This window comes from Psammomys obesus, unplaced genomic scaffold (genome assembly GCF_907164565.1).
Source record: "Psammomys obesus unplaced genomic scaffold, mPsaObe1.curated_primary_1811, whole genome shotgun sequence".
Classification (NCBI taxonomy): Eukaryota; Metazoa; Chordata; class Mammalia; order Rodentia; family Muridae; genus Psammomys; species Psammomys obesus.
This window is the reverse complement of record NW_026590699.1, coordinates 5,800,717-5,826,410: the sequence shown is the minus strand read 5'-3', so window position 1 is coordinate 5,826,410 and position 25,694 is coordinate 5,800,717. Positions and strand designations below refer to the sequence as shown.

The 25,694-nt window shown below is 51.0% G+C and overlaps 1 protein-coding gene and 1 long non-coding RNA gene across 5 annotated transcripts in view; one reads left to right on the top strand and one right to left on the bottom strand.

Annotated features, from left to right (window-relative positions):
* Mcf2l (MCF.2 cell line derived transforming sequence like) overlaps positions 1-25,694 on the top strand; it is a 139,259-nt gene that overhangs the window by 9,074 nt on the left and 104,491 nt on the right. The gene's annotated exons all lie outside the window — the stretch shown is intronic.
* LOC129677864 (uncharacterized) overlaps positions 3,939-25,694 on the bottom strand; it is a 30,373-nt gene continuing 8,617 nt past the window's right edge. For both annotated transcript variants that reach the window (XR_008720275.1, XR_008720274.1), the window contains exons 3-5: positions 14,849-15,019; positions 14,061-14,129; positions 3,939-4,274 (exon numbers count right to left, since the gene is read on the bottom strand). This is a non-coding gene — a long non-coding RNA (uncharacterized LOC129677864). The remainder of the gene's footprint in view (positions 4,275-14,060; positions 14,130-14,848; positions 15,020-25,694) is intronic.

Here is a 25,694-nt window from a genome sequence, read left to right as displayed (position 1 = left end):
CACACACACACACACACACACACACACACACACACACACACACACACCTTCATGTAGCCAACATACAACTCCATGCAGGCAATATCTAGGTCCTGGAGTAGAGACTGAATGCTGCCCTGTTTCCGCACCTGCCAGAGGCCTGAGGTGAACCCTTCATGGGAGCCAGGCATAGGCCCTCCCTGCCTAACATCTCATCTCTGGTCAGGCACACACTAAGTCAGAGGGGCCCTCTTCTGAGTAGACACCCCCAGAGCTTGCGGAGGGTCTGGGAGGGTGCCAGGTACCAGGCACCCTCTGGGGATCTTGACAGGTTTGTGCTATAATACAGACGAGAAGGGCACATGGACACATGTAAACACATGTACATTTGAGCATACACATGTGGGCATGGACACACATATGAACACACACATGGCTCAGACACAGAAGCATGAGCATGTGCAGATGGCACAAACATGCAGCAAAGTACACATTACCATGCATACACATGAACACACAGCATAGAATGTAAGCATGGGTGTGTACATACGAGCACATGTAGGCACGGTCCTGCAGGCATGGGCACACGCTGCCTTAGTATCACGTCTGACAAAAACAACTTAAGGGAGAAAGTTTATTCTAGCCTCTGATTCCTAGTTGTAGCCAGAGCGGGAAGTGACAGGCAGCAGGAGCCTGGAGCTGCTGGTGACATTCACAGCCAAGAACGGAGAGGATGACTGCACGCATGCACACCTGCTAGTCACACAGCCCAGGACCCAGACAGGAAATGGTTCCACCCACAGTGGACAGGTCCCCCACAGTTAGTGTAGTGCAGGCATTCCCCCACAGACATGCCCACAGCCCAACCTGCTCCAGAAATCCCGTGACGAGAGCCTCTTCCCAGGGGATTCTAGACTGTCTGAGGTTGGCAGTTAAAACTTATAATAACACACACACACACACACACACACACACACACACATGTGCCTTCATGTAGCCAACATACAACATACATGCCTGTTGAGAACACACAAACACAGAAATACATACGACCACGTGGGGCACGGACACAAGCAAGGGCACACATGCAGACACATATGACAGACATATACGCATGGTCACAGGCACACTCACATGGTCTCGGGCAGGAAAGCATGCACACACGCACTGAGATGAGTTTAAATCTGATCTGACTCTCCAGACTCCTTGTTCTCTGGATGCCCACCATCACACCACCAGGTACGAACACGGCTGCCTGCTCCCCTCTAGGGAGGGGAGGCTGTGCTCTTGCAAGCCAGAGGACCAGCCTTAGTTGAGGCTTTCTTGAATGCCCTGGCACCTGAAGCTTGATTTTGAGAGGTGGAGACGAAGTGCCTATGATGGCAGGCACTCCTGTTTAGGTACAGGGCAGTATGCATGGTTAAAAAAAAAAAAAAGTAAAATAGATTCTTAAGTATAAAGGAGAGAGAATGAATGATGAATACTATCTTGGATTGGCTGAATCCCCAAGCGCTCCTCCCAAGTATTGTCTTCTCTGTCTGTGACTGCACGTGGCCAAACCTAATGCTTTAATGGTTTTTTTATAGGACCACTGGGTGGGGGCTGGAGGCAGAGCAGAATGGAAAGAGCTTAGCAAAAAGAAACTTGGTCCTTAGAGCATGAAGGATGTTAGCACTCAAGGGCAGTCGCCAAGCTGAAGATGTGCTTGGGAAAGAATCCAACCCTAGGAACCGGCAGGTGGAAGGAAACCAGCTTGTTAATTACCTTGTGTTGCTGGGGGTCCTAATGACAGTTTGCTGGAGAATGAATGAAGTGCGCTGACATGACATCTGGCACCCAATGGCCACAGACGAATCCCATCTCCTCAGGAAGAGCCCTGACCTATTTCCATGCCCAGGGAGATGATCTCTGATATAACCTCGAGGGCTGTGGGCTTGCAGCTTCCTGGCTCTTAGGGTATTTAAATTCCCTGGGAGACTCTTTGCTTCTTCCTGTGTGCATTTAAAGTGAAACTCGGGTGTGGGGAAAAGATTTCAACAGCCCTAGTCTGAGAAGCAGGAATGGTGAGCAAGCTGCTAAATGCTTTACTCGCTCGCCTTTTCTGGGTAGGTAACAGTCTTCAGGGCTTGTGCAAATGGTGCTGGCAGCTTGGTTGCAAGTGATTAACTTTCCATTCTAACCTTTCCAATCCCTTAACATCTTATCGCTTGTGAGTTTCTGTTTTTCAGGAAGCTGGCAAGAGGTCTTGATATTTTTGGAAAGCATTTTTAGCGAAAACAGGCTTACGGTCATTTGGGGACTGGTTGCTGTGTTATTGGTCAAAACTGAAAGTAAGGTTAGCAGTTCCCTCCTCTGCTGCCAGGTGGAGAGTGAGGTGGGGATCCTGGGGCCATGAGCAGGCTGCAGGGGTACCACTCCAGGGCTTGCTGGGCTCACCCTGGGGAGTCCACAGGTCCTGCCCCGCCCCGTACGTCCCCTCCGGCTGCAGGATAAACTAAGGAGAACTGGTCGATGTTTACCACTGTTTAATTAAAATGAACAGTGTGTATGTGATCTGAACATGTGATTGTGCGACACTCCCTGCAGGGGTGGTCCTCCGGGTGGACAGTGGGTGCCTGAGTTGGACAGAGCCAACTCAAGAACCCTGCTCGGTCCTCACAAATCTACAGTACAGCCATGGCCCACAGATTTTGCTTGCATTCCATCAGAAACTTTGTGAGGTTTCTGTCGACTACGAGCTGTTTCTGTCGAATCTTCCATGAGAATCTTAAACTTGGGATGCTCTCTGTGATTGTGGTGACGTTTAGAAAACTCTCCTCTGAAGTGTGTGCTTGACCCCAAAGAGGACACGGCAGCCACTAAGCACTATCTCACATGCTGTTACTCATCACTTTCAGCTACCCAGAGTGCCGTCTGGGTTGCTGGCTGTGCCTTGAGTCAATCTCCCTGTATAGATACCTTTCCGCTTCCCACCTTGCCAATGGCAGCTGTTGATGAGGATAGGCTGGACTGTGACTTGCAGAAGTCCCTGGGTGCTGAAGGTCACTGTCTCCCTGTGCATTTCTGGCCTCTAGTTTTATGTCAGCATAAAAACCAGAGCTCTCATTTTAAGCAGGGAAAGAGATGGTTTAATCTGGAGCCTTACGAGAGACCATGGCCCTGGAACACAGATTTAGGTTACCCCAAATTCTATACTCCATGTGGAAGTAGTTTCATAAAGTTTTTATAGTCTTACAGAACAAAGAAAGTCATACACCAGAGCAATTTTGAAATACATTGGTGGTTTTTAAAATACACCCAGAGAGACAAGTACAGTGAAATGAGGAGAGCCATTTCATAGGCCCAAGGTGCTAACTGATGGCTTCCTCAGCTCTTGGATTGGGGGAAGGGAGTGTCCTCCTAAGGACTAGCTTCTGATAGGTTTTACTTGTTCTCACAAGGGGGTGGCTCAGACACAGAGTGAGTAGGGCAGGGCAGGGCAGTTCCAGAAGCTAGCCCAGGATAAAGTAATGACCCTCTGAACTACAAGCTTCCAATCTCTCCCCGGTACTGAGATTCCAGTGGGCTCCTCAATCTCTGCAGAGCCAGACTCCTTTAGGGGCTTATTTTCAGGATTTCTTGTTCACCCCGAAGGACCTCCTGTGCCCCCAGCACACTCTGTGTCCGTGGGAACCGGCTGCCCAGCATCATGTCTGCTGTGCGCTAATACTGGTGAAAGCGTTACCCTCGGCTGAAACCAGCTTTGAGGCAGCCATAGTCACCCACCCTGGTGCTCTGTTCGGGTGTTTTCATCTCCGGTCATGTCCACATCAGGGAAATAGGAAATTCTCTGCTGGCACCACGTGGGCCACCAGTGGATTTGTTCACCAGTTTCAAGAAGCAGTCAGGGTTATTGGGGTTACTTAGAGGGTGCCATGTGCTCTAACAAAGGATCCAGGAGGAGCAGAACATGGAAACTATGTCAGAAGCCATGAAGACTGACTACATTTTAAAAATCCAACAACAGGCTTTAGAGTAAGTCACTCTCCCGGGAAGCCCAGTGGGTGGTCATCTCAAAGAGCTGACTGTGGGGACAGAGGGAGGACACAGCACATCAGGATGTGAACTCAGCCTGGGCAGCACTTAGGAATCACGAGTGTGGGGTGGAGATAAGGCTCAGTGGTTAACAGCATCGACTAGCTGCTCTTTCGGAGGACCCAGGTTCAATTCCTAGTCCCCATCCAGCGGCTCACGACCATCTGTAACTCCAGTCCCAGGGAATTCCAATACCGTCCTGTGGTCTCTGAGGGCACAGCCTGCATGGGGTACACAGACATGCATGTCAGCAAAGTGCCCACACATAAAAACAAAGAGGAACAGAAGAAGCATAAATGTAATCACAGAGCCCTCTTGGCTCTGTGCCCACTTGTGGACCTGATTTAAATCCACTGCTGGTCGAAATGGGGCCTCTCTGTCTATAGGAGAAAAAAATAAGTCATCATGAATAAAAATTCCAAGACCACTTTTAGAAATTGAATTAGGTAAACAATCCAAAAAGCATCAGAAGGATTTATGAACCAAGATGTTTATCATAGCTGTTATTTGTATTTATAAAAACTTGGAGGGGGAGGCAAAAATTATAGGCGAAAGGGCTTGGTTGAATTATTTATCTGTTAAGATTGTAGCTGCCTATTAAATCTTTTGCTGTGCATAAAACTGCCAGCGGTAAGAACACACTGTGGGTAGGCTAGTTCATGGCACAGGCACATGTTGGGAGATTCTCCCCATGAGTGACCGCCGTGTTCTGTCTCAGGAAGCTGTCTCATGTGTCCCATGTTCCCTGAAGTAGGGAATTAGACTGAAAATCGAAGGCACAGGGGCAACAGAATTTGTCTTTGATGCCTGCTTCTGAGAGATTTTCTCACATAGGCTGGGCCTGGTGGGGCTGCTGGCAGTTGAGAGGTGTTTCATTATAAATTGATTCTCATGGGGGAAAGAATCCACGGGAGACTTTGTTTGAAATCCTGCCAGCGGCGCTCTTGGAGGACGGTCCGCACACACAGGAAGCCGCGCCAGAGCAGTTCACGGTGTCAGACTTTCATGGCCACCTTGGTGGACAGAACAAGCGAGTGTAGAGGATACAGTGGGGAAAAAAAGTGCTGGGGACAAGGCTCTACCACTTCTCAATAATGCCCTGGAATTTTCAGTCCATCCCATGGGTCAGTCATGGGATGAAGCGAACACCCCAATGATCCAGCTACACACACCTTTTGGGGAAGCCTTCAGGTGTACACCACAAGGACCACACTCTGAGAAGGGCCAGCCTGAAGGGGCCGGTCTGGCTCTTTATCCCTGCTGAGCCAGGAGACAAGGCAGGGCTGGACCTATCACTCAGAGCCTGGTGTTTTTTCACTGCCTCTTGGGAGAATCCTGGTACAAACAGATCTGAGGAGCAGCCTTTTAGGTGTGTTTACAGTCAACAACAGGGGTGCCCCAGGATCTTGTAGCAGAAATGATGAGGCCAGCTTAGACTTCAGTGATGGGGTATCACCCACAAGGGAGGTAGCCCAGGGCCCTCTGATTTACACGTTCTCAGAGGGCCCCTTGTGCCAATCTGTGGGTTCTGCCGCTGGGTCCTCATCCCATCTACCCCTTGTAGTGACAATTTTGGAATTTTGGTTTCTTTGTTAAAAAACATGGAAATATTATAAGAATATGTTTTCGTTTTAATCCCAGGTGTGAGGCCATGGGACAGCTTTGCAGCAGCTGACTGATTTACCTCGTTTCTAGCAGAGGTGTGATTTTCTATGACTATGATTTTCTAGCAGAGGTGTGATTTTCTATGACTATGATTTTCTAGCAGAGGTGTGATTTTGCCAGCTGCAACAGTCTGCAATTGTGTGACTTTAGGAAATTTTAAGGAATTTGTGGAATTCTGGAGACTTTTCAGAGGGTATATGTTGGTACTGTCAACTACCAGAACTTGTGAAATTAATAATATTTAAGATTTATTCATATAATTATTAAGGCATATGTAAAGGAATTGATTGTTCTTTTAATATTAATAATGCTGGTTACTAATACATTGGCAGTTATTCCTTAACCTGCTATTTTATAAATAAAGGACACAAAAACTTGTTAGATTTATAGTAAGCTTTAAAACACTAGGACTGGGCAGGTATCAACCCGCTAAGCTCTCTTGTCTGCTTCTCATCCAAGATCCCTGTAAGTACTCGCTGTTTCTCTCCTTCAGGCCAGTCCTCAGAGCAAGCTGCTCTTGGCCATGTACTCTGGTTACACTAACCCAGGACAACCTGCTCCTTTCTTCCTCCTTCCTCCCTCTCCTCATGGTTCTTTTGCCACCCCAAAGCCCAGGAACTTTAGTTCAGCCTATGTTTCTCTGCCCAGCCCAGGCTGTAGGCAACTTTATTAGCCAATCAGGGAGGATTCCGGAGGCAATGATCACACAACGTCATTTTGGATCCGTGAGAATTTGCTTGTAGGACAGTAAGGATCTTGGGGGCAAGCAATTAACATTTGACTACATAGTCGCTCCAGATCAACACCAACAGGTATGTAAATGCTAGGGCTCCAAGAGATGGGGTGGGTTGTTGGTTGGTTGGTGCTTGCTGTTGGTTGAGGTTTGATAAATAGTTGTAGGCAAAGACGAAACAAGAGGAGGAAGAAATTAGCTATTTTGATGGTGATCAAACTTGACACCCTAATCAGCAGGAAGTAGTCTAATGATGATGTCCCTTCCCCTCTCTAACCCCCGACTTTATTCAGGGATCGCCTTCCTTTACTCTCTATCCTTTTTTCTCTCATATCTAGTGTTAAGAGGGTTGGTTAAAAGGGAAGAAGAAACGGGGTGGAGAAGAGTGGAAGAAAGGAGAACCCACAAAGGAGCCACAATCCCCCTACTCTCCCCATCTGGCAGCCCCTCTACCCACCCCCTCCCCACTTGTGTCCTTCTCTGTATGACCTCCCACTCACCCCCCCATGTCCTTTCTCCTCTTCCCCTGCCCCATTCTACAGGAGAGGCTTAGTTTACCGGAGCAAGCCATGAAAGGCACCTACACATCCACCCTGGCCTTGCTGTCTGGACCTCATATTACATCCTTCCATTCTTCCCATTCGCCCAGAGACAACTGGATTAACTAAATTCATGTAAGATATGGAAATTCACACAACATAACTGTTAGCCTTCATGCATTTTCTCAGTTACGCATCCACAGAAAGATAGTCGGGTAAGGTTTTTACCATTTCTAGGATATTTAAATATGATTTTCTTGTAAAAATGTTAGAAGTCAGTATTTCCTTTTAAAAAATACTTAGAAATGCTTGTGCTGGAACGCGTACAAGCCACGCAACCTGGGCTGTTATCAGCCATGTTTCTGCCTGTTTAGCTGAAGTCATTTGGTGCCTATGGAGGCTCTTTTTCGTCAAGCTCTTGGCAACAGTATTCATTCATTTTATCGGCACCATCTGGAGCTCTGAGATGCAATTTTTTATTTATCAATCAAGTAGACCATGAAATGTATTTAAGGTGCAATATTAAATTCCCCCAGGTTTTGAAGGCCTGATTCTCTAGGAGATTTCCCTCTGCTCTAGCCTGAACACTTGAGTCATGCATATTTTGTGGTTATTTTTCCTTCTTTACTGTAATAAGCAGACACTGAGTGGCTCCACGCTTCTGAGGAACACAGTGTGTGCCAGCATTTTGTGGTGGCCTCTGTCTGGGCAAGCATCCCTGTGAGTTCTTGCCTTACACTTGGGGGAGGGGTGGTCTTCTGATGTAAGCACAGTGGGGGGCAGCCTTGCCTTCTGCATGGGGACTCTATGTTCACGGTCAGCAAAGGGGTCCCCAAGTCTTCTTGCCATCAGACCTGATCGAGGGCAGCTCATACTTGTGCAAAGTGGCCTTCTCTCAGTTGGGAGTGAGAAGCCAGGTGCTGGTCAAGTCCCTTTCTGGGGCACTGAGCCTGGCAGAGAAGCTACATGGCCATGGGCAGCTGTGAATGCAGCCTAACGTGACACCGTACGCAGACTTGAGGGTACAAGTCAGCACGTTTGAACTTTGCAGACGACAATGCCATGCTGCATGTCTGCCAGAGTGTTCCAGGGGGTCGGTGAGCATTTCACTTCTTCCAACTGTTTGAGCATCTACTATAAAACTCCAGGTCGCCTGCTCCACACCACGAGCCACATCTAGTTCCACTCAGCCACGAGCTTAAAGCTAACCAGCCTAGTCTGCCAAGCGGACACAGCATCAAACTGTGCTGTAAATTCCCATCTCAGTGGAGCTTCCGGACCTCCCAGTGGATGATGGCTAATGCAAAAACTGGTCACAGTGCAGAAAATAAATGTCATTGGAGTGCTCGACCTCAAATCAGACATCTGTATCACATACCTTCCCCAAGGACCTCCCTCAGCGACCATCATGAGGGATGGAAAGACTGTAACAGTCAGAGCTTAGGAGGATCAGAGCAACCCAGTATCTTCTGGACACAACAGGCCCACTGCATGCATCAGCTCACAGCATCTGCGGCTGCCTGCACACGACCAAGCCAGTCAACCTTCCAGCCGGGAGTGGGGAGAGGTCCATCAGCCCTCACCCCAGCTGAGGAGCCGTGGACCATTGGTGGCTTCTAGGGGAGGGTCAGGTAGTTCTCTTTTCTTTACATTTCAGTTTATGTGTATGGATGTTTTATTTGCACTCATGTATGTGTACTGTTTATGTGTCTAGTGGCCGTGGAGGCCAAAAGAGAGGATCAGATCTCCTGGAACGTTGAGTTATAGGTGGTTGTGAGATGCCGTATGGGTGCCAGAAATCAAACTCAGATCTCTGAAAGAGTAGCCCTCAACAGCTGAGCCATCTCTCTAGCCCCAAGAAAGTCAATTTTCTTTAAAGAACCTTGGTAGGTTCTCCACATTCTACTCCTGAGTGGCATGCAGAGGTGTACGGCCAGCACAGATTGGAGTCAATGGAATATCAGGAAAAAGAAAAAAAAGGATACAAAGTTGGTGGAGGGATGAGTAGATGGGGGTGAATCTGGGAAGAGTTAGGAGTGGGAGGTGAATATGACTAAAAAATATTGTATGAAGTTCTCAAAGAATTAATCAAATTATTATTATTATTTATTATTATTATTATTATTATTATTTTAAAAGCCTAGAGTCTCAGACACTTCCCAACACTAGCCGGCAGTGGAAATACGTACGTGTGCCTGTTCAGTAAATCTTCCTCCAAGCAGCTTTCCCCACTATAGATATGGATAAGGGTGACACCCTCTAAGCTGGAGGCTCTTTCAGCTGAGGATGTCCTATGTGTCCCTGGAGCCAGTAGGCATGCACTTGTCTGTACCAGCATTAACCCCTGGGAATGGGGCCTTACCTGAGTTGCCTCAGCATGTGCCCAGAAGACTTGGCCAGACTGTGCTACTCTGGGTTTCCTGCAGGAGAATAAGGGCAGAACCCTCTATACTGTACTGCTCGGGGTCTCCCACAGAATAGAGCAAGGGTGGCACCCTCCCCACTGTGCTGCTCAGGGTCTCCAACAGCATTGAGCAAGGACAGACACCTCTGCCCTGAGGCTGGCTCTTTCCAGATCTGAATGAAAGCAGAGACCCTGGTCCATGCCGTTTCACTTCTCCAAACAGCTTCCCAAGCTGAGGTGCTCCTTTCTGGGTTCATGGTGTCCTCACAGGGCACCTGTTCCTTAACTTTCTGCACTAGCACAGTGCAGCTTCTTCATCATGGTGTCAGGAGGCTGACTCTGCACAGCTGCCGGACACTGATGCACTGAGCTCTGGTGACACTGCCGCTCAGACACCAGGAAGTAGGCCTCGGGTGTGACGGATCTCTCCACTTTCTCTTAAACCATTTGGAACCACTCTGGAAGAAAGAGGACGGAGGATGTGCAGCTCACTTCCAGGCGATTGCTCCTGCTTGCTTGTGAAAGCTGTGGTATGTGCAGTGGCCTCACACTGCACAGCAAACAACAGAAGCAGCAGACAGAGCGTGCACCTCAGCGAGCCACAGCCACCCAATGCCTTTGCTGGACACCTGGGACGTCCCTCCCTCTTCTGTGCCAGTGGAGAGAGCATTCCCCGTGCCGTGGCCTGGAGGCCCACCTGGCACCTGGACACCACTGCTCCGTGGCAGCTGCTTGGCTTTCCTCAGTTCGTGCAGGCACTTCCTACCCTGGGCAACATTCATTCTTCCAGTAGCCTTGACCCTTGAAGGGACAAAACTAAGTAAAACCCGGTGCCGGAAAAGATGCCCAGGATCATGTCAGAGAAGGACCCTAACCCCACTCACCCTGGAAACTGAGCAGCTGGCTGTGACAGACGTGGACATCAAGGTCCTGCTAAGAAGCCAGCTTAGAGAACATGGAGTCCCAGTCTGTGTGCGTGGAAGACAGTGGGCAGTTTCATTCAAAACTACACTATGCCCGTACTGCCCAGAAGTCCTTGGCACCTCCCCAAAGGAGCTGAGAACTCAGAGCCACAGGAAACCTGCATGTGGGTGTTCTTCCCAAGCCCTGGAAATGTGGAAGTTCTCAGTGTGCACCCACATGAAGTAGTCAGCGAACACTCAATCTAGCCATTCAGACAATGAATGGAATGTCATCCAGGGAGAGAAAGGACATGGGAACCAACCCTAAACACACCCTGCTGAGCAAAAGAAGCCAGATGAAGGCTCTGCTGGGGGATCTGCTGTGTTACAGCATGGCGAAGAAGACCATGGAGACAGCGGGAATGTCAGCACTGCCTGGGAAAGGTGGTGACAAGTGCAGAGGATTTGATTTGGGTATGTTTTGAGAGAGGTCTGAGGCTGGCCTCACAAGTTCAGCTCTACCTCCAAAGTTTAGCACAATGTCCAGATTATAGGATTTTTAAGGCAGTGAAACCAATGCTACTTTAATGATGGATGGACAATGGTATGTACATATCAAGGTCTATAGAATTTCATGTTATGAACAGTAACTAAAGCATCAGGAGAGATCCAAGGAGTCCTGGAAGGAATGAGGTCTATGACAGAGAATCTGCTGCACTGCAAATGTACTAAGGCCTTCCCCAAAGGACAGGATTTTCAGGACCAACATTGGAAACTGAACCAAGCAGAGGCCAGAGAAAGGGACAGATGGAGCCATTTATGAGGCTTGGGCTAGGTGAGTTCTGTCCCTTGAGAGCACAGGTTCACCTGCTGACCCTGCCACATATCCACTAACCATGCTCTTCTAAGTGACAAGTGGCAGGGGAGGCGCCCCTTTCTCACCAACATAGGAGGCCACAGGAAAGCAAGGTCAAAGGCTGATATTGGCAAGATCTGGAGTCATTGTGGCAACTCACTTCAGCTCAGTACAGAGCTGATGTCGCCTTCAGAAACCTGGGAGAGCCCTAGTGTACATCATTGTCTCCTCCTGACAGCTGGCTGGGCCTGTTAGCCCAGCACCAAGGGGTCTGCCTGCTAACCCCTCTTGTCTAACACTCCCTCCAGTGAAAGATCCAGGCTCCCCAGAGAACTGGCTGGATCTATGATGAGGGCAGGAAACACAGACAATGACCCAGCATCTCGTGGTGCCAGAGAATCAGGAAGTATAAAAAATATCCCAAACCCACAATGACGGGGCAGCTCAGAGGGGTGCAGGCGCCTAGCAAGAGCCCAGTTAGCCAATACCGGAACAATGAGCACCGGAATAGGTTGGGTGAATCTTGATGCAAAGTACAAAATACCCATGAGTACACACTGACGTCAGTGACAGAAAAAAAAAAAAAAAAAAAAAACCAGTCCTGCTGGGAAGATGAGGCAAGCGCCCTCTGCGGAAGCTCCTTGCTCATCTAGCAGGGCCTGGCCCCTACTTCCTCAGGGTGGGTCACTGAAACAGGGGGCTGGAGGGGCCAGTATGCAGAGGAGGAAAGCTACTCTCTCAGGGGCTGGAGGGACCTGTCACACACCCCTGAAGAGCCACCTTGTAAGTCTTTGGGTTCAATGGACATTATCCCATTCACACCCAGCACTGTGGCAGATGTGTAGGCTGTCATAGGGGCAGGCAGGGCAGCATGGGAAGGCTCTTGCCGGGCATGGTTCTGCTTTTGCCTGTTTTGCTGCATCAACCATGGCTCCACAGTTCTGAGGGCCTGGCTTCCTCCAGCGAGGAAGACGATTCTTAATGTTTTCCATAATAAAACTATTAGTTGTTTAGGAAAAGCTGGACACTTTGTCTAAGTCTTGATGTGTTTTATATGGCAAGTAACTCAAAACCATTTATCTTGACACCAGGAAAAGCACCCTAACTGTTCTTTCTTACCCATGTATCTGTTGGGGACAGGAGGTGTCTTTTGCAATGCCGTCCCCAATTCTGGTTGTGTGCAAAAGCTCTGGATTTGAGCTAAGCTGAATGTGGGATCCTGCTGAAATTTCACCAGGTGAACCAGATGGCCTTCCGGGTGGCACTGCCCACGGCCAGCTCAGGCAAAGGGAGCCCTGGCTGCCTTGCTCCATTTGCTGTCAGTTGGCTATGTAGGTCAGCTCTCCATGGATCTCAGGACTGCATCAGAATAGATAGATGACTTTGACTTCCAACTTGAAACCTTATGTGCCGATCACTTAACCGAAGCCTTCTCTTAAGAATTCACACACATCCGGAGAAGCGTCTGCAGTGACACTTAGTCTAGTTCCGTGCGTGTTGTTATAAATGTCAAAGTGGCCACAGGATGGCATCGTGTACCCCCTGTGCCAGTGCTGTACGGGGCAGGTGTCAGCGGTGGGTTTGTGGGCATGGCAGCGCTTGCCCTCCTGTGGACCTGCTCTGTCTGTGACTTGACTGTTGTGCAACCCAAAAGCTCAGGCAGCGTTACACCTGAGAGGTGGACCCTCTTGTTTTGGGGGGTTGTAAGCCTCCGCCCACCCACCTCATGGACAGTGGTCCAACGGGATGTCTAGGAGACTCTGGGATGTACGGGGTATGGAGATGGCATCCACCACAGCCTTCCGGTGTGGCGCTCTCATCACAGCAGCTTTCAAGAGGCTGATGCAGGAGGACTGCCATGAGTCTGAGGCCAGTCAGGGCCACAGAGTGAGGCCCTTTCTCAAAAACCAGAGCAAATAACAGGCAGATGACGACCTTTGCAGCCGTAGCCGTGGGGTGGCTTAGGAATGTGGGATCTGGTCCCAGCCCTCTCGGCCGCCCCCCACCCCAGGAAAGGCTTCTGACTGTGAGGTGAGGTGAGCTGGGGTCTGATCAGCCTCATTAGGAATCCCACGGCCTATGCCCTGGACAGAGCTGGCTCCACCCTAGGGCCTCCTCTCACAATCATTTGGCCGCAGTCGATCCTTCTGCCTGTCTGGGCTCCACTTCCCATCTTATGGTCCAGACAGCAGGTCCAACCCAGTGTCTGTCCAGGTGGGGGAAGCTGCTGGTCAGCCCCAAGGAGGCCTCTAAGGCAGAGTGCCGAGAAATGCCCTCATCTGTGCATCAGGAGAAGGGAGCTGCGTGCACCACGGACAGCCCTTCTGCCCACTCCGGCACGTTCAGTCCCCCCATTACTCACGATCGCACAGCTGCCACAGAGCTGCCTGCGGCCAGTGGCAGCTCACCTACCAGGCAGCTGGCTGCAGGCAGCTCTGTGGGCAGACTTCTCCAGACAAGGAAGGCAACTGTGCATGGAGAGGCTTTGGGGCCGCCCTCCCTAGAGACAGACACAGTGGCGGGAGGGTCAGCAGTGACCCTGTGGCTATGAGGACCAGCTGAACTGCTGCAGAGCCTGGGGAAGGGGCTGGGGTAAGCCTGGGGTCTGGGGGTGTCACTGAGATGCCCTGCCGGCTCCAGGCTAGCACTCCAAGCCACTGGCACAAGACAGAACATCTGCTGTAGAAAGCTGTGCTCAGGATTAAACTTCCTACTGTCAGACCTCTCCAGGCGGGCAGCTTCATCCTCCATGACAGGGCTTCCTTCCTGAGAGCTCTCTGAGTCACCACCCATGCAGAGGTATGTGACAGTTCTGGCCACTGAAACGCTCATGAGGTGATAGTAGCCACAGCCCCAGCTCGGAAAGAAGCCTGGTGACCAGAACACAGGGTAATAGAGAAACTCTTACCTGCAAAGTCCTGTCCCCGACCAGATGCAGTGCTCCTTGCAGCCAGTAGGTGGCAGTGTTCCTTGCCTTCTGAAATGAAACCCACTGTCAGAAATTCTGCCAACAATCTAGAATCGCTTGGGAAGAGTCTCAAGGCGAGAATGTCTATGGGAGGTTGCCTTGATCACTCTAAATGATGAAATAGAGCAAATCCAACAGTGGGAGACATTCCCTGGGTCTGGGTCCTGAATTGTGCATATGGACAGGGAAAGCAAGTGTCTGGAACACTGTGTGTGTTTATTTCTCTCTGCTCTTTGTGGTGGGTGCATCTAACTGCATCAGGTACCTGCCTTGACTTTCCCCTCAATGATGGGCTATGTAACCCGGAATTAAGCCAAATAAACCTCCTTTCCCTTGAAGCTGCTTTTGCTCGGCAACTGGAAGAGAAACAGGACACCGTATTCAGGATATACACTAAGTCACACACCTGAGCAGATGTTACGCCGCCCTGCGTTCCAAAGAAGCAAGACATGGAGCAGTTCCCATCACGCTCAGGGCTGGACATGCTCCTGGGAAAGGGGCAGAAGCCTTCATCTCGTGATCACAGGCATCCACGTGTGAGTGTCGTGGATGCCCAGGTGTGTACCTCAGTCACTGTGACACCATGACAGCGTGGATGAAGCTGTGAGTCCTTGGCTTCCAGCTCAGCACAGCATGACATCACCTGTGCTCCTTAAAGCTCTGTGGACACCCTCTGCTCACCTGGGGGCGGGCGGTGGAGCTTGAGTGGCACTCTGGCTTCTGCTCACCTGGTACCCTCTGCTATAAGCTGCTTTATCCCAAAGTGCTCACTAGGGGGGCAGAGCAGCCACGGCCAGCCATGGCTTCAGCATCAGGCTGGAAAGCCCAGTCTCAGGGGAGATCTCTGAAGGTGCTGTTATTCATGTGCGCGCCAAGCTCAGGCTTCTCAGACAAGGACCCTGGAGAAAAGTGCAAGATGAGGCGAATTTTCACATTGAGTCTGTGTATGCTTGCACGCCACCCCCAGAGCTGATGGTACCTGTGCAGTCAGCTGTAGAGCCAGGGCTGGAAGGACCCACCTGCCAGGTGCACAGACAGAGTGGGCAGGGGCACTGAGGGGCAGGCTGAAGTCTGAGGTGCTCACTGCTCAGTGCTCAGGTTGGTCCTACCTGCGTTTCTAGTCTCTTCCCTGGAAAGGAAAGGTAAAGGCCCCAAAGAGGCCTGCGATGGCCTCAGAGTTGTGCTGATACTTTAAGGGTGGGCTTTCCCATCAGAGTGACCATGTGTGCCATCCTTCCTCCGGAGAGAAGGGGCTGGCGTTGTGCTCCGGACCCTTATCTTTGTCCATCTGTGTTTGTGGAAGTCTCAGAGCTTTTGATGGCTGTACTCATTGTCCCTTTCCCTCCCCACACTTTGATGTGAACAGCTGGAATCTATGTGGGTGACACCTTGCTTTGACTAAATTCAAGACCCTCCTGCATGTGTCCCGTCCACTATGTGTGTCTAAGATTCACTTCAGGATATAATGACAGGACTCCGTTCTGGAGTGATCCGTGCTAGACCCACAGGGGTGTAATTACAGCGCAGCCTTGGTAGTCAGCACTCTGCGTTAGCTTGTCTCAAGCCCTGTGCTGATTGATATATGTGCTTTATCTCAGGGAATAAACACCACGGACATGTCCTGGCAACAGACCCTGGCACACCAGGTCCTGTTTCATGCTGAGGCCCCAGAGGCAGGCAGAGAGAGATCCGTGCCTGCTCTCCAGGCCTTCAAGACTCCTCTGAGAGGAAAACGGACCCGAGGTTACCTGGAGGTCATGGTTTCCTCTGAAACAGAGGAACCGGCAGCACAATGAACTTTGTTATCTTGGGAATTCTTTTGAATGAGCTCTCCAAAGACCTGGAAGCCAGCTATATTGGCAGTTCTCTAAGAAAAGCTACAGAGGAGGCATAAGTGTGGCTTTCCAGATGGTGGGGAGGCCTACTTGTCCCTCTGTCATTTAATGTGATGCCCCAGAATTCAGCAATGGGGAACAGAAGGCATGCCAGGACCTTATGTCCCAGAGGCCTAGTCTATTTGTGCAGCTGTGATAAAATGCCACAAGCAGGACACTTTATAAAGAGCGGAAGTCTCTGTCCCCACAGTTCTAGAGGCCAGGCAGTCTGAGGTCAAGGTGCCAACACTAAGTGGGAACCTCATTGAGTCGCACCCCCACTCCCCAACCTCACTCCCACTTAAGGCAGAAAGTGAGCCGGGAGAAGCAGCAAGGGAAGAAACTTCATCTCACGAGCAGAGCAGTGCCTGTGCTGCTACCTGGAATACTGACTGTCTCAGGAAAACCCAGGGGTCTGGGACAACTAAACCAGTTCTCAGAAAGGTAGAGTCAAGCAAAAGACTTGATCTGAATTCTGATTTTGCTGCATGGCCGAGGCAGGGTAGGTTTTCTGAGGACCTCCACAGGATTGAATGGAGGACTTGGAATCTCAGAATGATCCTACAGGCCTGTCCTTTGGCCCAGGTCCACCGGCTCCATGGAAGGAGGACAGCTCTCGTAGACAGTGTCAGAAAAACTGGGTGTCTAGATGTGGCTAGGCAAGAAGTGATGTTTTAGTTTAAATGGATTCCATAGTTGAACACAAGATGCAAAGCCAAAAAACCTTTAGGAAAAGGAGTGAGTGGTATTTACAACCTGGAATTGAGCCAATTCTTCCATGTAATGCCAAAAGCGCCCGTTAAAGAAAACCTCTATACATTTGACCTTATCAAATCTAAAAACTTGTGCTCTGGGGCAGCCATGTTAGACTCAAAAGACAAGTGTCAGACTGGGAGGAAAGATGCACAAACCACACATCTGGTGAGGAACTAGGCAGCCGCAAACTCAGCCATAGAAACAGACAGCCCGTGGGTGGCGTCAGCCCCCGGGCTCGCTGCTCCGATGGTGAGGTACACAGATCACCAGTCCTCACCCAGCGGAATAGCTAAGACCTGAAAGAGTGGTCATCCAAATGCCAGGGGCCTGGAGAGCCAGGCTCACGTGCATGCCGGTGCATATGTCCATATTAGAAAACAGTCTGGCGACTTCCAAGAGGAAACGTGAAGGTCTCCTGGAACCTGCGGAGGTCACATCCCTGGGGATTCACTGTGAGAGGTGGATGGGTGTGCCTCATCACCCAGCTGCAGATGTTTGTATTAGCTTTAGCTATTAAACTAAAACCTGTGAAGAAACCATGCGGCTCTGTGAACAACTGGTTAGAGCATGTAGCATGTGCATATGGGACGGGGAACATGACTCAGCCACAGGAAGGAAGGAGCTGGGGTGCTCTCCCCCACTGGGGGCCTCTAGAAGTTCTTTAATAAAGAGCAGCCCCAAGGAGCCTGTGCCATCGGGCCCCTCTCACACAGTACTCTTCCGGTTGTACAATGCGACAGCACAGGCAGAGCTAGGGTCCTGCGCTGAGGGCGCGGGGAGGGGCTGGGACTGTCTAGGCAGCTCAGGATGCCATGGCTGTTCTGTGTCCACCATTCACTGTTTCTACTCCAAGGATTTGTTGTGATGTCGAGCTGAGGGTTGGGGAGCTGTTGGGGGGACACCCTTTCTCTTTCCACCCTCCTCCTGTCCCAATGGCATATCAACCTGGCATTATCTAAAAACACGCAAGGCTCTACCCTCTGCCAGCAATCCCACCCTGAAGTGCCGCCTGGGAGCGCTCCTGCACAGACTCCCTGAGATCGAAAGAGGCAGGTGACTCTCCTTTCAGATAGCCACGGTCTCCGCTGGCTTGTAAACACTGATTCCTGCTGTATAGGCATCCGGCTTGAGTGGGTGTCACGCCGGTTAACTCAAGTCTAGTGACCTTGATGTTGGCCTTTGAAAATATATCTTCCAAGTTAAGGCTTGACTAAATAAAATTCTAAGATTAAAGCGAATGTTTAAACATTCAAGCAGAGTGTAGGAAAGCAAAGGAAGGGGCAGAGATTGGAGAGTTTGAGGCCTTGGCTTCCGGGTGGCCAGCTGCAGTGGCCCAGCTGGACTGTCCCATGTCACCGTTTCTGGAGACCCCAGTGTGACCCTGAGCATATTCTGTCTCCTTTGCTCCTGACCACTTCTACTTATAGGGGGAGAGGAAGTTTCATACTTGAAGAAACGGTCACCCAGCAGACCTCCTTTGCCTTGTCTAAAGGAGCAGCCTAAATAAGTTCTCTCTCCCCTCATCCTTGCCTTTTGTGGTGCGTTGTGTGTTTTGTTTGTTTTAGGGGACATATTTGGCGCAGTTGAAAACAAGCAATAACATAAAATACAAGTGTTCCACTGTCCCTGCGAGGCTTGCTGCCTAGAAGCTGTGTGTCCCAGAGTTACCTGAGCAGTGTGATGGCTGGGTGTGGCCATTGCACCGTGCCACTGTAACTGGTGAGGAGAACTAACCCGTGGCTTTGGGAACAGGACCCCAAGGCTGCCTGCATTTGTTTTCATCTTCTCTCCTACAAACTCCACCAGCTGATCCTGGCAGAGCGCTCCTATGAGGAGCACGGAGCCTTGGCAGGTCACAGTCTCAGAGGGCTTTGCTCCCTCCCCCCCAGGGGAGCGTGTTCACTGTAGGAGGTAAACCACCATCTTGCCTCTTCTAACCCCAGCCTTGTTTTGGACTCAGTATGATTTTTATGAATTTGAAAGGATGTTTCCAGGTTGATTTTCTATCGGTGTCTGGCAGAGGTCAATGGTGTGACCCTCAAATTCCAGAAAGGTGGCGTCCACAGCCTCCAGGCTCTGTCATATAGGTATTGGGCTCACCCTCACTTAAGGGGCTCACCCTCACTTAAGGAGCTCACCACAGGGAAGACAGATCTGTGCTGGCCATGGTCACCATGAGTTCTGAGTGGATACTGGGATAGGCTCTTCCCTCTCAAAGAGTCAAAACTGTGGACCTGCCCTGTACCGTGAACCCACAAAGAATGGGGGAAAGCCATAGAAAGAAGTTCCTGAATGTCCTTAGAAACAAAGGTCAGCGGCTGGAAAGACAGCGAAGACTCTTGCAGACAGCTGTCCTGCGGGTGTGGCCCTATCTTGACTCTGCTGGTTTCCAGCTTCCCTGGGGCAGCAGCTGTCCCCACCTCTGTATGACACATATGTCACTCAGGGCCTTCCTGTCAGAAGACCTGGATTTGGAGCCTTCCTTCTGGAAGGAGACTCTGTCAGACCCACACTCAGTGTCCTGCCTGCAACGTTCCCTGGAGGACTGGGACAACAGGCAGGAAGGCGAGAGGAACAGGCCCTGCAGCCTGACTCCCACTCCCACACTCTAGGTCCTGTGTGTGTGTGTACAAGTCTGCAGGCTTTCTGCGCGTCGTTTCCCCAGGAGCCCTAGGTCTGCCTTGAGACCTCTCCAGCCTGGAGTGCGAGCACCCGGATTTCTGCCTTGAGCCGAGCTGGTCTCTGTTCTGTTGTCAAGTGTGTTGAATTTTGATGCATCTGTCCCAGCACCAGGTAGACTGGACATGTAGTGCTGGGCCCCTGCCCACCTAGAAACTCCTGCCTCGTGGAGACAGCAGCAGGTCCTGCTCCTGCTCTGCCCACTGCATGCAGCCTCCCTTCTTTGGGAGCGAAAATGCTGCAAAGCTGCTCTTCTCCTCAGGCCTCTTCTGTCCCCTCTGGACCCTGCAGTTCGTCGCCTGGTGCTACAAACTACAGGCGCTTCTGCTTGCTGTTTTGTACAAGGAGAGGAACCACCTTGAATGTCCACAGCTGGCTCATTGCACCTCCACGGGAGCCTGTCCAGAGAGCTGGCCACCTGGGTCACTGTAAGAACCGCTTCCCTGGGTTGTCCCAGAGCCATGGAGATGGAGCCTCATCAGGGTAAGTCAGCTGTGGTGGCACGCGGGACCTTGTGTGGCCTGGGTGTCCAGCTTGTCTGGCCTGGGAAAGATGTCATGGCTTGATGATATGCCCCGTCCCTGAAGGTAGCCCAAGGGACTCAGGGAATGTGGGTAATTGAAGGTGGGATGGGAAGAGAAAGAGTGTCTGGGGGATGAGAAGGTGGCCTTGCCATGCCAGATCTTACCGTCCACACTCATGCACGTTGGAGAAATATGTCTGCAGAGCAGTGACTCTCAAGCTAGACTCTTGGTCGTGAGAGTCCAGAGCTTAATCATGAGCTCCTACTGGGCAGGAGCTGAGGTCCCAGCCTCCGCACCCCCAACCCAGAGCCTGGCCAGGTGATGAGAACAAGACAAGCAATCCTCAGATGGTTTTGGGGTGTTTCTGCAGCCTGTCTCACACTGACACTCTGTCTGAGGACTGTGAGGATGGGGCTGTTTGGACACTTGGATTTTCATGGTCTGGAACTGAGTCTCCCAAAGGCTGTGTGGTGAAGGCGCCAGTGTTCAGGTGTGTCTGTGGGGAGGTAACTGGACCATGAAGGCTCTGACCTCATCTTGCATTACTCCTTGGATGGCCTTGTGTTCTGATAGGCTACAGGAAGTGACAGCAGCTCCAGAGGTGGGATCTGGCTGTAGGGAGTGACTGTATCCCCCTCAACCCCATTCCCTGGCTACTGTGAGGTGATGTTTGGCAAGTTACGTAATGGGTCTAGGTGACTAAGGCTTGAACTCTCTGAAACTGTGAGGCCAAATGAACCTTCTCCCCCCACCCCCAATTGCTTTCCTGGAATGTTTTGTCACAGCAATAGAAAACTAGCACGTGGTTCAGATTTATTTAATCCTAAATAGAGTCCAATGAGGTACTCATTTTGTGATCCCTCTTTACACAGGGTAGGCGGCTGAGGCAGAGAGGTCCCTTAAGGCTTGTCTTCCTAAGAGGAGGCTGAGCTGGGACAACAGCCCAGACTCAGCCACCACGGAGTAAGGGAGTTTCTAGAGCAGCGGTTCTCGATCTGCGGGTCACAACCCCCAGGGGGTCGTCTATCAGATATCTACCTGCATATCAGATATCTACATTACGATTCATGACAGCAGCAAATTTACAGTCATGGAGTAGCAAAGGAAATAATGTTATGGTTGGGAGTCACCACAGCATGAGGAACTGTATTAAAGGGCTGCATCTTTAGGAAGGTTAAGAAGTGGTCTAGAGGGCTGGAGAGGTGGCTCAGTGATTAAGAGCACTGGCTGCTCTTTCAGAGGTCCTGAGTTCAATTCCCAGAAACCACATGATGGCTCACACCCATCTATGATGAGATCTGGCGCCCTCTTCTGGTATATATGTAATAAATAAATAAAATAAGTATTCAAAAAAAAAAAAAAAAAAAAAGAAGAAGTGTTCTAGAGGGGTGCCGCTCTTCCTCAGAGAACAGCTCAGAGCTGTCAGCATCATATGTAGAGGTCGGGGGACAACTTTAATGAGTCAAGTTTCTCCTTCCAGCACGTGGGTCCCATCCTGGGGACCAAACTTGGAATGTCAGGCTTGACAGAAAAAGCCCTAACCTGCTGGTACACACCAGTCCTTAAAGATGTCAGTTGTTAGTCTGCTAGCAACCCCCCCACACACACACACACTTAGAACATCCATGGCCAACCCCACACAGCACTGTGTGGCCTCTGCCCCCTGTGGCCATAAGGCGGTATCTAGAGACTTGACTCTGAAGGGCATGAGCAGCTCCTGACCAGGTGGTGGCTCTGGCGGGTGGGGAGGTGTGGCCTGAGAAACACCTACTGCTTCTGTTTACCTGTGGTTGCTCTCTCTTCTACTGAGATGTGGCTGTGGCTTCCAGAGACAGGCGGCCATCCGAGGGACACCGGACCCAGCTGGGTCTGGCTTCTGTAGCTCCAGTGCTATGTGCACCCCATGGAGTCCTGGCAAGCTGCAGCTGCATCTAACATCCCACCCTCTTCTCAGAGCAAGGCTACAGTTCAGTTAAGATGGGAGTGTACCCTTTGCAATGTTGCCTTTGTCTGCTGCAGTGTGGGGAATGACACCACTCCTGCGACACTTCAGGAGTGGTGGCTGGCTCGTGCTCACGCCTGAGTGGCTCTTACTGTGTGGGCCGGCTGGCACTCTGGGAAGTAACTGAGAAATAAATCTCCCCACAGCCCTGCTGGACTGCATTCTTAGCCGCCTGTGCCTGAGGCAACTCTGCAGGCCAGCCTCAAAAGGAAAGCAAGCGCTAACGGTGCCTCATCCAGACATGCCCTGGAGAGTTCTTTCTAATCACAGAGATGGAAGTGCCCTGGACCTCGGCTTGCAGCTCCAGACAGGAAGCTAAAGAACAATGAGTGTTTCAAGATCTGGCTTGCTCTTTGTGCTCAGAGGAGTTGAAGCCAGGCGCAGGCACTGCCACTGCCGATCGCAGTGGAGCAGAGCAACCTGGTCCTGGCTTCGTCTGCTTGTTTTCCGACTGGGCAGATGTGGCAGGGTCTCTTCAAGGTCTTGCTCTTGTCATTTTTGTCCATGGGGTAGAATATGCTGTGTGGCTTATGTATCACTCACCTTTCAATCAGGGATGGCAGCTGCCTGCTGCTGTGGTTTCCTCACTGAACCCAGCAGTTCCCTGAAGTTCTATGGAAGTAACTGCCACGCGCGCGCATTCACGTAGGAGAAATTCAAGGTGTGCTTTAGTCTTTTGATCACTGAGGGTTTTTATCTTAGAGACAGCCTTGTTTGACTTACTTGGCACAATTTTGTCATTAACTTTCCGTGATCATAAAGGATAAACATAAACTTAGGCTTATGTTAGGCTTTCTTCAAATTCCTTCCCATCCGTCATCTGTGGCTTCTAAATCCCTCCAGTGTGAATGTCTGTGAGCCATGGCTACCATCTTCCCGGAACTTCACCTGCTTAGTATTTTTCTCTTGATGTGTTATCACTTGCCAGCCAGTACCCACATGGCCTCCGCCCAGGCCTGTGTCAGCCATCATTTTTCAAGTGAGATTCAAGATGCCTGTGCCCCATGTACCTGCTTTCTTGAGCTTACACACCATTTGGCCTAGGAAGTCAGGAAACTGAGGCAGGGACGTTGCATGGCACCTGGAGGCAGAATTCCCTCACCTTTGGGGGCTTCAGTCTTTTTCTTTTGGCCTTCAAGGGGGTTGGTGAGGACCGCCACACCTTGGAGGGCCATCTGCTTTCCTCTAAGCCCAGAGACAGCAAGTGTTCTCAGCCACATCTACCGGATGTGCAGAGCCCTAGCCAGCACCTCAGCAGCGCCCCTCCCGCCAGCCCACCCAGGCCAGCCACACACCGCTCACATCACAATCTGTCCCTTCCTGAACTCCTGGTCTGATCTGCACAGATCCTCTGCACCCCACATTTCATCACCCCCGGGAAGACACCAGGGTGACAGCACTCACACTGTGACCTTCCATGCCTTCTGCGGGAGCATGCCTCCTTCTGCTCTCTGGTCCCAAGACAGCCTAGAGGTCTACTAAAACCTCCTTTCTGCAAGGTCTTGGCTGACCCCACAGGAGCCCACAGCAAGCCTGCTCTGCAGCGAATCTCTGGATGGAGACTTCGGCTCTCTTCAAGACACTTAGCGTCAGTGACAGGTCCGCTGTGTCAGGCTGGGTTCACGTTAGTGCAAAGATCTTTATGAAGTCAGTCCAGGTGAGCAGGCAGAGCCTCTGTCTCATAGTTCTCTGTTGGGAATGCTACTCGTGTTTTTTGCTCTCCAACATGGACGTGCTGGAATCACCTTCCTCACGTCCACTCCTTCCACGTGGCTTCCCGAGTCCCTGTGCCTAGGAAGTCAGTGCGTCAGTTAAATATATACACTACCATCTGGATCCCTCATCAGACTTTCTTGGATGTGGTGTGACATCAGCAGGTCCTTTGTCTTAACAGCACACTCTCCCCGCTCTCCCGGCACCAGCTCGTGTGCTTGGGGGCTTCCTCTCTCCTGGGCTGTCCCTTCTTGAGAACAGAGTGTCCCTTGTTCCTGCAGTGAGGTGAGAAAGCCATCCTGGCTGGAGGGCGGGGGTGTTGTTTTCCAAGGCGTGCGCCCAGAACAACAAAATATGAGGAAGCTGCCCATTGTTCCACGGCTCCTCGATGTTTCAAGTCTCCAGCACTGGCTGGTTTATCTTCTTGGTTCTGTTTTCCCACCATTAGGTGGATATTCCATCCCCTTCTTGGACAAAGGCAAAATATCTGTTGGCAGGTTCTGCTAACCATTCCTCACAGCCGGTAGCTACTCACTCGTGCAATGCACCACAATTGGCAACCTGCTTGTGCTACTTGTCAGAGCATGGTGCTATGGCCAGCCCTTCTGCTCCCTGCTGAGGACTGAAAGCCAGCTCTAGGATATTAGCCTAGACACAGAGGCTCCTGTTCTTTGTCTGGGACGAGTGCACTCTAGATGACTGTGTGGTTTTGTTTGGAAAGTCCTTCAAATGCCTTGGCTCTCTTGTGGGGATAAGGGAACTTCATTATCTAGGGTTGGAGCTAAGAGCCCTTAGCCTTCTTCACCCTGCCAAGGGCCTCTTAATACTGTGTACTACCTCCCTTTCTCCACTGGGCCATTCTGGTTGCTTTGTTGAGCCTTGGATAGGGGTGGTCCATGCCTCCTTTCAGGGGACAGGGTGGTTGCTTCTACAGAAAGATAGTCTTTAGGCTGGGCATGGTAGCACATGCCTGTAATGCCAGCACTTGGGAGGCAGAAGCAAGCGGATCTCTGTGAGTTCGAGGCCAGTCCGGTCTACAAAGCAAGTCTAGGATGGTCAATGCTACACAGAGAAAGCCTATCTCGAAAAACAAACAGCAATAAAAAGATAGTCTTCAATGTCTACCTTCATGGTGGTGCCAGTTCCTGCTGCTGTTCTAACAGAGCATTGTGACAGTGGCCACAACAATACAAGCTTGCTACCTGGCTGTCCTGGGGGCTCTGGAAGCCCCAAGCTCAAGAGGTGGTCAGGGCTAGTCCTTCATGGGATGCCTCAGGTGGAACCCAGCCCTACACTGTCCAGCTTTTGACTTGGACCCCACTGTTGGCCTCCACCTTGTGTCCTGTCCCCTGCCTCAGAACCACCTGCCTCCCTCTGGTAGACAGAGACAACATTGGTCTCTACAGAATCCGTTGCAGTCTCCCACCAACTAAGCCCTAACTAGGTCCCTCCTGTGGCAAGTCCCAGGGTCTAAGTGGGCACCTTCAGTCCTTTGTCAATAGTCCTACGGGTCCTCCATCAACTGAAGGCCGTGCCAGAGCTGTTACTGGCCAGCCTGTTATTCACCACCACAGGAGGCCCTGTGGACTACAAGGCTTGAGCTGCAAGATGGAGAAGGTGTGTGGACTTCAGACTTTCAAGGCCGCTAAAATCTTCCTCACTCCCTACTCTTCCCTTCCTCGGAGTGTCAGGACAGAGTCCCTGCTGGCTTGGTCCCTGGCTATGACATCATAAGACACTTGCAGAGAACTCCCAAGGAACTTCCCAAAGGCAGATGAAGCCTGTTAGCCAGATCACATAAAGGAGAGCCTGAAGGAACAGACCCAGAATAACGGAGGCACTCCATCAGGACTGTTGGTGAAATGACCCTGATATGCATGGCACCAGCTCTAAAGCACACGGCAGCCAGGCATCCTCTGTGCTGGAGCAAGGGCTGGGTCTCCCCCGGACAAATCCTCTGGCTGGGACCAGGATGGCATGATGAGCCACTTGGGGCTGGGATGGGTCTCCCACACTCTTGAACATG